The 10,000-nt window shown below is 40.6% G+C and overlaps 3 long non-coding RNA genes across 3 annotated transcripts in view; 2 read left to right on the top strand and 1 right to left on the bottom strand.

Annotated features, from left to right (window-relative positions):
* Positions 1-2,464, top strand: part of LOC138947234 (uncharacterized) — a 3,064-nt gene extending 600 nt beyond the window's left edge. Inside the window, exons 1-2 of the long non-coding RNA XR_011449599.1 lie at positions 1-3; positions 1,950-2,464. The exon at positions 1-3 is cut by the window's left edge and continues 600 nt beyond it. This is a non-coding gene — a long non-coding RNA (uncharacterized lncRNA). The remainder of the gene's footprint in view (positions 4-1,949) is intronic.
* Positions 1-10,000, top strand: part of LOC138947245 (uncharacterized) — a 394,861-nt gene that overhangs the window by 64,031 nt on the left and 320,830 nt on the right. The window lies entirely within an intron of this gene.
* Positions 2,620-3,843, bottom strand: LOC138947235 (uncharacterized). The gene is made up of 2 exons (XR_011449600.1): positions 3,391-3,843; positions 2,620-3,208 (listed from the first exon to the last, which is right to left on the bottom strand). It is a non-coding gene; the product is annotated as an uncharacterized lncRNA (long non-coding RNA).

Genomic DNA, 10,000 nt, shown 5'->3' with positions numbered 1-10,000 from the left:
GAAGTGAGTACATGTATACTGAATGTGTTCTGTAAGGGATAGGGGTTCAGTGTCACTGGGCGTTTTTGTCAGACTGACAGTATTTGTAGTGGAATGGCATCTGTTCCTAATTTTAAGCACATGTGTTAAGATTACAGATTAAAACATATATCTGTTACTACATGTCCGTCCCCATGCACCCACCTTAAAGTTCCCTCTCTCTCTCCCTCTTTTACACTCACCTGGGTAATCGATGAGTCTCAGGTTTAATCAGTGTCCGTCCATATACACATAGACATTCACACAAACACACACACGTTGTTATAGTTGTTATCTTCTAATTCAGTGTTGTATTAAATGGATAAAGAAATCGTTAATACAGCAAGCTTGCATGAATAATTTGCTGTTGTCCTTTTTTTCAGATCAGGTTCTGTAATACAGTAATTATAATTAATACAAGTACAAATTCATGTTTGCAGTCATACTCATAGTGTGTGTGTGTGTGTGTGTGTGTGTGTGTGTGTGTGTGTGTGTGTGTGTGTGTGTGTGTGTGTGTGTGTGTGTGTGAAAAGCACTTTGATACTTAAAACATCTGTGTTATTTGATTTTATTACAAAACTGCAGTCAGAATATTAAGCAGACCTATTCCAACAATACATTTTGATCAGCAGTAAATGTAATGTCAAATTATGAACAACAATCATGTGAGCAGATATATCTAACAGAAACAAATAGTCTAGCAAAATAATACAACCAAACTGTACATGTATGGACATCATCATCCACATAAAAAAAAATTGATTGTAGGAAGAGCACTCTGTGTTATTACCACTGCTTCAGTCAAACTGCCAGTTCAACTTTATCTCTGTGGGTTGTTTTTCTCTCTCAGAGTAACATGGGAAAAAAACCTTTAAAAAACTTGCATGCTACAGAGCTGGATTGTTTCTAGTGATCATGCAGCATGATTTATCCGCATAGAAAACTACTGAAACACCTAAACAGAAATAACAATGTCTACAGAAAAAATCCACTGTTTGATTGCTGTCTGTAGTACTCCTCTTGCTAACAGTGGCATTAAAATAATTAAAACTAAGCTATGCTCTCTTGGGGGGGGGGGGGGGGGAGTACTCTGAGTACTTTTTGTGTCTACATAGGCAAAACAAAACTATGCAATGTTTCAGATTTCCTGACCCACCCTATGTTTTTCCTCCTTATCCTGGACTATTTTGGACTCTTACAAAAATGTACTTCAAAAATGACAAATCTTAATTTTGCAGGCTTACAAGGAAATTGACTCTTCTCTTACAACCAGAATACACCATGATTTCAAGCAAATAAAAAACTACATGCACCTGAGAAAAAACACTTTAATTCAAGAAGTTAGACCTCCTAACCCCAGCTTTTCAATTCAATTCAATACGTTGTTGATGTTGATTATGGAGCTTAACGTCCTCCCAGGTAACTAGGGACCTATATTGGGACATGATTTTTTATACAATGTTAAAAGTGTAGGGTGTAATGGGGGGGAGGGGGACTGCAGGGTGACGGGGTGTAGTCGCTAATAAATTTAAAGGTGCGTTTATTATCTAATATACCAGACATTTTGTTTTGGCTGGTGTACAGAATAACATCACATAAAATCGCACTCGCAAAACATACAAAACACATAAAATGTACACATCAGTACACACATAACCCAAACCACGCATATCCATACCAGCACCATCACACACATATCCACATACATACTCTAGTTTGTACATTATAAAAATAAATACATTATGATTAATATCATTACTAGTCAACTTAAATTCAGGCTCAAAATAGGTCTTAAGATGGATGTTATTTAGTGTAATGAAGAGATTATAAAAACAAAAAAAGCTATGAGAAAGAAAGTATGAAAGAATTATGCCCATTCTCCAGTGAAAGTTCTGCTGATTGTGGTAACTTTTTTTTTCTGTCTAAAACAGGCATCAGGTTAACTGAAGGAGCTGTTTGAGGGGGTGGTGATCCTAACACTGGCCTATGGCAACACTGGCCTTGGCAGCTACAACAAAGCTCTGCATACACAGCAAGACTACAATGCAACAGTGCCCAGACTTTGACTGCTACAGCTAGACCAGTTGACAAAGCTCAAGTTGTCACCAAGCAGGACGCCCCAACTGGTGACCAACTATATAGACTGAGGCTGCCTATCTCCAAATCTGACAAAGCAAGAATTGTTACGCAAGCTCCACATTTCTGTTTGCAGTTTAAGCCGACCTTAAGTATGCAATGGTTATGCACATCCCCCCCCCCACACACACACACACACACCCCGCAGTTGAGAGTTGTAATGTACCTTTTATTTATCTTACATATATTTGAAGCCTGTGTAGCTCTGTGACAGAAAGAGGTCTCTGATGGCAGTGACCAGACAGGCAGGAAGAACTTTCCTGTTCTTTCGGAAAGTCAGTGAGTGTGCAACTTGTCGGTATGTTCTGAACACATCAAAACATGTTCTTTAATTTAAGCTACATAATATCATGTGGATGCACTGATTGGGTGTAAATAATAACAGCAATTGGTACAGTCAATTCACTAAATGTGCAACAGAACCCTAATCATCAGACATTTTACAACAGCAAACTTCAACAGTCCTTTTACTTTCCTGAATGTCATTATTATTTATTAAAACATGCATCTAGAGCAACATACATATAAATCTTCTTTTATTAAAGTTCATCTGAAATTCAGGCTGCTTTCCCATGCAAAGTACAAATGCAAGTGTCCATAAACCAGGGTTTAATACATGTAGTATGTGAGTGAGTTCTGATGAAAAAGTGATTGTGTTGTAATATTGGTTATTACTGAGTGTTGATGTTACAATGATTACATTATAAAAACAACAACAACAGAACAATGTGAAGAGCAAACTTCTTCTGTGGGCATGCAAGTGAGTTAATCTTGTGTGTGTGTGTGAAACTATATGTGCCTGAGTGTTACAAATTTAAATGACAACAGTTTTCTTGATAGCCTTTAAAAACAACAACAAATACATACATTTAACAATCAAACAAATATAGGCACCTCAAAAAAAGTTGTATGTACACCTTCGTGGCTGGTGATGCATTCTTGCTCCCCTGCAAGTTTTCATTCTACAATGTACCTCAGGCTAGCTTCCTCTCTCTCTCAAATCTGCCCCTCCCACACAATACAACAGGTGCAGTGGCCACTCTGACACCAGTCTCTGAAATAATCAAGAACAGTTAAAACTGCGATGAGCTGTTGTTCTTTTACTCGTGAATGCAATGCATGAACACTTAAACAATATCCCACTTATTCGCGAGTGCGTTGACAAGGCGAGAGTGAAAAAATAGCACAGACTCGAAAGCAGACGATAAGTTCAGCACAGAGAGCGGGCGTGTTTACCTTTGATCGCTGAGACAAACAGAGTCGCAATTTTCATCGTCACTGTCTTTTCACTACTGCTGGAAGTGGCCTCCGCTCCTCATCTTTCATGCTTGATTCGAGGAGAGAAACTGGTAGTTCGAACATGTACGGTTCAATTTCGTCTGCAGTTACGCTTGTTGCCATGTTGGTAAACAACCATCTTCACACAGTGTGACGTCACGGATAATTTATTCATAAGCCAGTCTCGCGAAGATCACGCGGCACAATGGCGGGTCGTTTTGGAGAAGAAATCCGTCGCTTCGGTCACAAAATTCGTCGGATTACGGCCTTAGAAGATTCCGAAGTAAACCAAACATTGTTGAAGACGGTAAGAAAGTGGTTTTCTAACTAACTGCAAACATCGGGAAGTGTTCGGTCGCGCAGGAACACGATTCGAAGCGTTTTTGACGCTAAAACAGCATGGTCTGGACCTTTAACGGTAAGTCTCATCGCGAGTTTAAAAGGGCGAACGTTGAGCGCGCTGTAGTCACTGGGCGAAAAGTCGCGTTTTGGCACTTTAACTTGGCATATAACATCTAACATCACGTTAATCAACTGAATTTTGTGGCATTATACCTATGCGATTCATGTCACATTAGAAAAACTGCCGTAACGCAATAAAATTCCTGAGATTTTAGTATTATGCTTAACACAGTAAAACATCGAGTTTTGGTGTCTGCGTTTTGGACGTTCTTGCTCGGATTACGGACGGCTATTCACATCGTGTTAAACAAGTTGTCGCAGTAAGCAAAACACCAGATAACGTCTGGAATTATGAGAAGTTATTGCAGTAACTTAAACTCGAAGTTAGCTGTTGGTTTAGGTGTGTTTCACTGCGTTTTCACCTTGCTTTTGTTTCATAATGTTGTTGCTGTTGTTGTTACTGTTGGGAGCCGTACATCACACTTTTGTTCTCCGAAAAATACATTCTCGATTAATATCACGACGGAAACCCTCCTCTTTACTTCACACACACACACACACACACACACACACACACACACACACACACACAAACAAACACACACACACACACACACACACACACACACACAAACACAAAACTGAACACACACATACACACACTGATCATGTCATTAGTTTATAAATGTGAAAAAAAGTGCAGTGCATATACATTTGGGGGGGGGGGGGGGTATCTCTTATTTTCTCAAAATGAGCCTTGTCACAGTACAGTGCACACGAGAGTATGCATTGCCCGTGCGTTGAGCAGAGAAAGTGGGTCATTCTAAGCTGACAAATTTTGTGCAGCCAGATTTTAGTTTTCTTCTATACTCCTATGCAACACTTTTGCTGGGGCATTAGGCGAGTTAATCGTTTTCCCATGTGTTGCTTGGGTGGGACCTGTAAGGTCCAGAGAAGCCGACTGACCACAGAGAGGCCTTTGTTCTACTTCCCCCCCCCCTCCCCGAAACATCCGTCCGAGATGGTGGCTAATTGACTGGACTTGCAACTTTCTCAACTTGTACAGTACAAACTGAAGTGACTCGAATTTGAGTTTTGGGATTTCTCTTGCCCTACCCTTTCTGATAATGTTTTACTCACCTCGTTTTTAGATGCAATACATAATGTCTCTTTACATTTAGTCAAGTTTTGTGTGTGTGTTTGTGTGTGTGTGTATGTGTGTGTGTGTGTGTGTGTCTGTCTGTGTGTGTCTGTGCGTGTGTGTGTGCAGAGCGATTCAGAGTAAACTACTGGACTGATCTTTATGAAATTTTACATGAGAGTTCCTGGGTATGATATCCCCAGACTTTTTTTCATTTTTTCGATAAATATCTTTGATGACGTCATATCCGGCTTTTTGTAAAAGTTGAGGCGGCACTGTCACACCCTCATTTTTCAATCAAATTGATTGAAATTTTGCCCAAGCAATCTTCGACAAAGACCGGACTTCGGTATTGCATTTCAGCATAAAGGCTTACAAATTAATTAATGACTTTGGTCATTAAAAATCGTAATTGTAATTAAAATTATTTTTTTATAAAACGATCCAAACTTACTTTTATTTATTCTTCATCATGTTCTGATTCCAATGTGGTGAGTGAGAGAAATCTGTATTGACATTGTGTGACTGTGTCAATAGAATTATAATTTCTAGCGCCTGTATTTCGTCGTAGGCTGTTATCGTAGGTATGACGTAGGTATGACGTAGGTTTTAGGGTTTCGTCATTTCACAGACAGGGGTGTCAGCTTGTGTCTATCGGTTACGTCTGCGTGTTCGGTTTGAATGAAAACACACAGACTATGCATTTGTTTGAATATTCCTGAATGGGGAATGCTTAGTTTTGTTCTTAATAAGTTAAATTAGTTTAGATCGTATTGATAAAAGAATGTTTGGGGTGGCGACGCATAATCAAGCAGCGTCATGTAGGACCCTCTCCCCCCTTCCCCTTTTCCCGACTAAAATGAGTAAAAGTTGTAATGAACTCGGCCAAGGTTGAAACAAACGCGCACTTGTGGCCTGGACTGGCAGAGAAAGAACATGTCAAGCCTTGCCGGCCTTGGGATGAACTATGCATAAATTTGTGATGCATTTGTGAAGTGAAAAAGTGTGTGTTGGTGTGTACCAATTGGAGTGATGGAGTGTGTGTTGGCTGGATGTCCTGGAACTGAATGCTGTTGTGAACCAGGGAGTGTTTCGTGTCCAGAGATGATGTAGACCAGCCGAGCGGACTCTTGGTGGGATAGCGTGTATGTTTTACTACAGCGTTTCTGATAGCGTGTATGTTTAGCATAGCGTGTATGTTTTAGCAAAGTGTATGTTTTACTACCGTGTATGTTTTAGCACAGTGTATGTTTAGGATAGCGTGTATGTTTTGCTACTGTGTATAGCATAGCGTGTTTTACTACCGTGTATGTATAGCATAGCGTGTTTTACTACCGTGTAGGTATAGCATAGCGTGTTTTACTACCGTGCATGTATACCATAGCGTGTTTTACCACCGTGTATGTATAGCATAGCGTGTTTTACTACCGTGTATGTTTAGCATAGCGTGTTAGTTCTAGGTAGTGTTTTACTACCGTGTTTAATAGCGTGTTTTAGAGCACACGTTACACCAGTGACTTTATAGTGTTGTGGCAACAGAACTTTTTCGAAGTAGAGATTTGCCTCACCCCACTTCTGACACCACATTTTGGAGTATGTGTTTCCACCTTTTTCAGACTAAGTGTTGAAAATGTTTATTGAAAAGTAGCATTAGTCTGACGAACCTATTTTTAACTTTTATTTTAAATGCTTGGTGATTGCGTGCGTGAGTGTGATGCAATAAAGAGGACAGAGAACATCATTCAATGTATTCAAACTTTTTATTGTTTGTGTACTGTCTCCCTCTCTGCTTCTTGTAAAATATTGCAACACCCGCATGCGCTCCACCCCATTTTGGCGTCGCCGACAGGATAGATAAGTGGACACATATTTTGAGAATAGAAAGTAGTACGGTAGTACACGAGTAGTTTAGGTATACACGCTATCCCACCCGTCACCAACCTGGAACCACCCGTCACCAACCTGGAACCACCCGTCACCAACCTGGAACCACCCGTCACCAACCTGAAACCACCCGTCACCAACCTGAAACGTTCGCGACGGTGAGATGGAAGATGCAGTGGGGGGTAGTCCCATGAGCACCCCACAGTGTCTTCTCACCAGGATCGCCCTGAAACGTTCGCGACGGTGAGATGGAAGATGCAGTGGGGGGTAGTCCCATGAGCAACCCCACAGTGTCTTCTCACCGGGATCGCCCTGAAACGGTAACCATGCGAAGTCTGGGGCTTGGGTTATGCGTTGCTAGTTAATTTGTTTTAAGCAAACATGGTGAGCAACATTTAATTGTTGAAATACCAAATATCAAAAATATCAAACATATCGAACATATTGGGAGGGAAGGATATATCTACATATTATTAAATGTTATATACTAACTTGTACAAGGAACCCCGCACAGTGCATTCGCGTGCAGTTGACGTACTCCCTCGGTTCCTTCGGATCATGGAAACATTATTGGATTCTTAGGGAGTGGGTTCAAGTAAAGTTGGGGAGCAGCTGTTCTGTGTTGCCTATTGTTTAGTGCAGGTTAGGCATGTAAATATGTTCTAAGGTTACTTTGTTGTGAAAAAAAAATTTGGCGTCCTTGACAGTACGTTGTTTTCTGTCCTCTGGATCATTTCCTTTTATTATTCAATGAGAATTCCCCCCCCACCTCCTGATCTGTATCATCAACATGTCGAAGTCTTTGTTAGCAATAGTTTCGGTACAGTCAATGCATCTTTAAATAGTGGTTGACATGTAGGTTCGAAATGTGTTAATAGTTTCGGTACAGTCAATGCATCTTTAAATAGTGGTTGACATGTAGGTTCGAAATGTGGTAATAGTTTCGGTACAGTCAATGCATCTTTAAATAGTGGTTGACGTGTAGGTTCGAAATGTGTTACTCAGGATTAGCTTTTGTGACTGAGACTTGCGACGGTTGAAGATATAGGTTAGCCCAATTTGAGTTTTGATTGGTTGTTGAAACTTCTTTGGTGGTTAGGGTTTAACATCATGTTTTTGTTTCCAAGACATGCCTTCAGGAGAAGTCATGCTAAGTTGGGGAGAATGTGGTGAGTGAGAGAAATCTGTATTGACATTGTGTGACTGTGTCAATAGAATTATAATTTCTAGCGCCTGTATTTCGTCGTAGGCTGTTATCGTAGGTATGACGTAGGTATGACGTAGGTTTTAGGGTTTCGTCATTTCACAGACAGGGGTGTCAGCTTGTGTCTATCGGTTACGTCTGCGTGTTCGGTTTGAATGAAAACACACAGACTATGCATTTGTTTGAATATTCCTGAATGGGGAATGCTTAGTTTTGTTCTTAATAAGTTAAATTAGTTTAGATCGTATTGATAAAAGAATGTTTGGGGTGGCGACGCATAATCAAGCAGCGTCATGTAGGACCCTCTCCCCCCTTCCCCTTTTCCCGACTAAAATGAGTAAAAGTTGTAATGAACTCGGCCAAGGTTGAAACAAACGCGCACTTGTGGCCTGGACTGGCAGAGAAAGAACATGTCAAGCCTTGCCGGCCTTGGGATGAACTATGCATAAATTTGTGATGCATTTGTGAAGTGAAAAAGTGTGTGTTGGTGTGTACCAATTGGAGTGATGGAGTGTGTGTTGGCTGGATGTCCTGGAACTGAATGCTGTTGTGAACCAGGGAGTGTTTCGTGTCCAGAGATGATGTAGACCAGCCGAGCGGACTCTTGGTGGGATAGCGTGTATGTTTTACTACAGCGTTTCTGATAGCGTGTATGTTTAGCATAGCGTGTATGTTTTAGCAAAGTGTATGTTTTACTACCGTGTATGTTTTAGCACAGTGTATGTTTAGGATAGCGTGTATGTTTTGCTACTGTGTATAGCATAGCGTGTTTTACTACCGTGTATGTATAGCATAGCGTGTTTTACTACCGTGTAGGTATAGCATAGCGTGTTTTACTACCGTGCATGTATACCATAGCGTGTTTTACCACCGTGTATGTATAGCATAGCGTGTTTTACTACCGTGTATGTTTAGCATAGCGTGTTAGTTCTAGGTAGTGTTTTACTACCGTGTTTAATAGCGTGTTTTAGAGCACACGTTACACCAGTGACTTTATAGTGTTGTGGCAACAGAACTTTTTCGAAGTAGAGATTTGCCTCACCCCACTTCTGACACCACATTTTGGAGTATGTGTTTCCACCTTTTTCAGACTAAGTGTTGAAAATGTTTATTGAAAAGTAGCATTAGTCTGACGAACCTATTTTTAACTTTTATTTTAAATGCTTGGTGATTGCGTGCGTGAGTGTGATGCAATAAAGAGGACAGAGAACATCATTCAATGTATTCAAACTTTTTATTGTTTGTGTACTGTCTCCCTCTCTGCTTCTTGTAAAATATTGCAACACCCGCATGCGCTCCACCACACCAAAAACATATAAATATGTTATAATCGGATTAAAAACACGGAGATATATATTCAAATGGAAGTATGCTCTTAACCTACGCGAAACCTGGGCAGACATGATTGTGTTGGTATAAAGGATAGTTCACACACGGGAAGGAAGACGCCTTTAAAGCTGTAGTCTATTTATGACTATGTATGACCTTGAGAGCTTCAGTCAACGCTTTAGTCACCACTGCAAAATGCAAGCGTTGACTGAAGCTCTCAAGGTCATACACGCCGTATAGGAGGGGTTTCGAGTAGCGTTTGCTGTACAGAATTCTGTACATGATTTTCAGCCCTATCTGTTCAAACGTGACTCGTAGCCCCGGAAAGTCATAAATAGACTACAGCTTTAAACAGGTTCGATGACCACGTTCAAACGCGGTTGACAAGCTAAGGATCCTAGCAGACGTGCTGTCGTTCCACGTATCAAGTGTGTCGATAAGAAGGTCTCCGGTGGCTCAATTAAGTGCCTCTCTGGCATTCCAGGTGAATTTCTGCCTGCCCTGTAGATATTCCCCCAGAGTCTGGGGCATGTTAAAGAAGCTGTCCTGCTTTCTGAACGGGGTAGATATATTCATAAACATGTCTTTTTTATTTTTTTAATTTATTT

This window comes from Littorina saxatilis, linkage group LG14, assembly GCF_037325665.1.
Source record: "Littorina saxatilis isolate snail1 linkage group LG14, US_GU_Lsax_2.0, whole genome shotgun sequence".
Taxonomy (NCBI): Eukaryota; Metazoa; Mollusca; class Gastropoda; order Littorinimorpha; family Littorinidae; genus Littorina; species Littorina saxatilis.
This window is presented reverse-complemented; position numbering and strand designations above follow the sequence as displayed.